Genomic DNA, 5,217 nt, shown 5'->3' with positions numbered 1-5,217 from the left:
CTCCAAGAATGATCAGAGTGCCAGACAAGCATGAAAACAGTGTATGCAGTAGTACAGCCCAAATGCTTTATCTTCACTCTCAGTGATCCTCATGTAGGCTGTAATCACAAGACATGCGATTTCCTCGAATTATTTTCTACAATTATTTTCCCTTACCTTTCACACAGCTTAATTCTGAGGCAGCTCAAAAGAGAAAAGAAAAGCAAACTGAAGCCAGTCAGAGATCATCTTGCCAATGACTACAGACTACACAGCCCCTCCCTCGTTTACAGGAGATTCATTAATAAAGCAATAAAATCTGGTTCTGAGACCCACACACAGGAGATCTCAAAGAATGAACCAGAGGCCTAAAACATCACTTGGAATACATGTGAGCAATCACTCGGCTCCAGAACTTTCTAGTTCCCTTCCTTGTTTACACTCCAAGTTCTTCCCCACCTCTGCAATACAGAGATTATGATGCCAAAATCCTCCTAAATTGCATGAAACACCACTATGTAGGAAGCTCCCAAAAAGCACTATCTTGGATGGAAGACCTGAATTCTACTAGCAGTTTTATTAAAAATAGAGTGAACTTATACCAAGTGTTGTGCTATTCCCATTAACCCTTTTCATGTCTCCACTTGAACAACTGAGCAAAATTGAAAAAGTTGATGCAAAACCAAAACAAAAAACCTGATTTGCCCTCTTTGCACTGCTTCAGCTCAGCTAAATAAACAAGACAACTCAAAAGAGCCCTAGTTTGGTAAGTAATCGAACTATGTAGCACTGGAATTTGAACAATGCGGTAACAATAACAAAATTGGTTAAAAAAAGGGTGACGTGACTCATATCCAGAATAGCTCCATGGATCGAAACTTAAGACAAGTGCTGGAGAAACTGGACTATGTCCAGTATCAAGTGGCAGGGCCACATCTATTTCTGACTATGTACCTTTATCAGATACATATTTAAATTTTCCTCAAACAACATGATTTGTCTTCCCTTGACTCAATTTGTGGTACTTCCATAAGAGCTTTATGACTGTTCTTAGAGGTTCCAGATCTTCTTCAGTTAAAAACAAACCAAAAAAGACAGAAAATGTTTTGCATAGAGAGAGCTTCAAGTTATCTTGCAGCAATATCTAAATGAACTGAAAATTGGAAATAAAGCTATATTGCCTTAGATTATTGAAATAAGGCTAACCCACAAACATAGTCCACAGAGGTATCTGTGGACAATTATCTGAAGCATGATTAACCAAAGCAATGAAAAGAGGAAAACTAGATATTTTTTTTTTTCCTACTTCTGTGTTCTTGATTGTGCTTTTTAAAAAGCAAAAACAGCTTAATCTAAGACACTAGAATCAAGTAGACTCCTGACACTACAACACAGAGCCAATCTTCAACTAAGTGCCACTAAACATGGGGGGAAAAATAAACCAAAAGCAACAAAACCCCACAACCAGCAATAAAAGCCTTAGGAGACAAGAAAGCAAGTTTACGATGCAACTATGCAAGAGTTCAATACTAATACCATGAAGGTACATTCATTGCATGGCCCTGGTTTTAGTCTTCAAGGTTTTTAAGATATTCCCTGAAGTACTATTCTGTAAGCTGAAGGTTTCACTTCATGAAGGCCAGATTTGGAAAGTAATTCCAAACCACATCTTCTGCAGATGCACTAGATACACTCATCTGAGATGTATCCACAGCTCTCAGCACTTCCACATAAATCACAACAGGATTCCTAAAGAAAAATAACTTGTATTAGCACTTCATTATTAAAAAAAAAAAATCATTGCCATGTTTCAAATTGAAACAATAAGCAGCTCAGGAAATTCAATTACATCACAAAGATGTCAACAGTACATGGTCATTTCAAGATCCTATATGACTGCAACAAAGAGCTGAGTTCCTTTAGAATCTTAATTCGTCTTCCAAGTCTGGATTAAATAAACTGTAAAACTCTTAAGACAACTTTCAGTAAAAAGCAGTACATTAAATTGCTTGTTACTTAAAGCAAAATTATAAGGAGGAGGAAGAGACATTTGCAGACAGCAACTTCTAAAGGTCAGAAAATGAATGGTAAATATAGGAAGGGAAGTAATAAAAATAAAAGTGATCAGCTGCGTCTAAAGTCTGACAGTTACATTTACCAATGAGAATATGGAGCACTTTCATGACTACTATTACCACTTCCACATAAACTTAATGGATTATTCAGAAGAGTGATATTAGTTCCAATCCAGAAGACAGAGAGAATAAATATAATTTCAAGCTGTAAGATAAATCAAAGAGCAGAACTGAGACCCAGAAGATTAAGAGTTCTTTTGCCCAAATCCATTCTCAGACCATGTCATTTTTTGCAAAGTACTGCACACAGCAGGAAATGGACAGAGAGAAAAGAGAGAACCAGCCCAATATAGAGAAACAACTAGAGCGACACAGAATTCAGATTAACCCCTTAAGAGAATTGTTTTCACTTAGGAAAGTAAAGGAATCTTCAACTCAAAATCTCAGTATTTACATGAAAAGTCACAAGATTCATCAAGCTCAAGAGTCACGGCCAAGTGCCCCCTAGTGACATCGTACTCACAGGAGAAATTTGGGAGCACCAACATTACAGAGCAGCAAAAGCAGCTTCTGGTATCCCCAAGATGAAGACTAACTATTTTAAGCATTCACAGCTGCTTTTAAGGCATGTGCACCTCATCCAAGTAAAAAAAAAAGAAAAAGTAACTGAAAGAACTTTTTTTTTTTAAATGCAGTTAATGAAATTTCCTGCTCACATGGAATGAAATAAGGTAACAAGCCAGGAGGCAAAAAATATGTACATGGAAGCTCCAGTCTGCATGCACAGATGTATAGGAACTAAAGAAGAGGTGGGAGACAAAGAAAATTTAGACTCTGAACAAAGAAATACAGCCAATCCTTGACACCCTGTCCCATCTTGGCCTTGGACTCTGCCTATGGGAGATATACAGTGGGAGGGGGAAAGTGTCCAAAACACGTGTCAGAGACTCCTCTCAACAATTCTGTGTTGCTGAAGGTGAAGAATTAGAGCTACGCACCAGGGAGATTTTAGGAATGGCTCTGCTGGGACAGACAGACAGACCTCCCTGAGAACATGTGAAGTGGAGCTGTGCCAGCACACAGATTCAGACAACTCCCTCCAAGCTCAGGCCTCGCACCTCATCATCCTATGTGACTCCAACAAAGTATTTTACAAAAACTGGAGACAACAATCAATTACAAACTAAAAATCCTGGCCAGAGTTCTTAACAACTAATGCTAAATCCCAAAAGGCAGACAATTAGGTCTCCTCCTCTTTTAAACAACCCAATCAATGGGTCTTTCACAGAGTGACTACTGTAGTATTTGACTACTTTCTATTAAAATATTTCTAATATTAATCTACTTCCACTGCACATCACCTCATTATTCACTTTTGAAAACCACAAATACTTTGTACTCACCTCATTAATGTTCTCTTTCTATCACCTTCCTCGTTAGGTCAGTGCAGGGCTAATACCCTAAAACATACAAGGTATAACTACTTAGATGCCCTACACCTGTTGTCAGGTCTCCAATAATACAAACTCAATGGGGGGGGAAAAAAGTTCCTTAATGCCATTTGTACTAATAGTACTGGTAAGTACTAACATAATCAATAACTTTGTAAGAGCCTTGAATTCACTTAGCTTGCTAAACATGGCATAAAAGACAGCAGAGTTAGTTTCCAGAAATGTCATAAAAATTGTGACACAAAAAAAGAAATATTCAAACCCTAACTTATGACAAAAGGCACTGGGCAGCACTGTTGCTTGCCTTCTTGATAGCTGGTTGTTTCAGCTACATAAAAGTTGGAAGTGCTGCACAGAAAATGAAAAAGTAGGGAACAACCAAACAAGAATCCAGAGGGTCAGTTATGACTCAGAAAAGGGCAAAAGAAAGAAAACTAAGAAGCCATCAGCAAAGTAAACATTCTCCATAAACTCCCCAGCAGCTAAATCTGAAAAGGCAAGTCCAGATACTTGGATCCAAAAATATATTCTTCATTCCAACTATTAGATAAAAATATAAATGCTAATGGCTGTTGTACTCATTAACACCCACACTGTCACAAACCAACAGATGAGCACAGGATACTTTTTGTCCTTGTCAAAACAGAAATGGATCAATTCAAAAGAAAAATACGTACTGACAGCAACACCAATTGTGGACTACAGAACTACCAAGCAAGCTATACTGAAGAGCTATGACTGTCAGGAATGGCATTGCAGCAGCCTTCCAGAAAACAAACAAGGATTTTGAATTTAGCAGAGAATTTCAATACTGTTGCCTACTTCACCCACAAGGCATTCAACTCTGCACGGATTTAACCCCATACGACATCCTGAAAACTGACCCAACAATAACACTAAACAGTCTGGCAATGGATTGGCAGTAAGTGTACACTACCAGCAGGTCATTCTTAGGTCCCACCTTAACATTCCCATTAGTAATTTGAAAGAGGATGGGAGTGGCAAAGAAGCCAGATGACATTTGCAGAGGACACCAAACTGGGTGGAGCAGTAAACAAGTACAAATATAGAAAAACACACTGAGTTTTTATATAAAGACCTAAGACCATTTCATACGAAGGAGGAAATGGAGCAGCACTGAAGACTCTTTCTGAGCATATTTATACAAACTCTACACTTGTACAGCTGATCCCAGAACAAGCTTGCACCCAGATAACACCTATTCTTGAATCATTCTCTTACAACAGAACAATACTGTAAAAGCGTGTATTGGGATAAATTATGAAAAAATAATCTAAAACCTCTCCTGACAATGAGGGACTATTTTAGTGCAGGAATTGTGCTGTAAAAACATTGCTTTCCAAAGAGAGTAGAAAGCGTGGTACTGACACAATCAGAAATAATCTCAAGAAAGTCAACAAACGCTACAGATATTTACGTGCTGTCTGGAGGAATTACCGCAGGTGAAAACAAACCTGTTTCTACAGCCAGTGAATGACTGGTGCACGGTTCTCACAAGGGAAGAAGCAACTAAGTCTCATCGTACTACAGGCACAGAGGGACGCGTTTTAGGGGAAGCACTACTCACACCAACAAAGTGTTCTGCAACGCGCCATGAAAAGCAGAAGAGATAAAGGCAACAGACTCTATTCGGCTAAGCCCGGAAGAAAACAGCAGGAGCACCCGCTCCCTCAGGCCCCGCAGAGCAGCCC

The sequence above is a fragment of the Chaetura pelagica genome, unplaced genomic scaffold, assembly GCF_000747805.2.
Source record: "Chaetura pelagica isolate M959 unplaced genomic scaffold, ChaPel_1.0 scaffold55, whole genome shotgun sequence".
Lineage (NCBI taxonomy): Eukaryota > Metazoa > Chordata > Aves > Apodiformes > Apodidae > Chaetura > Chaetura pelagica.
Note: the sequence above shows the minus strand (reverse complement) of the source record.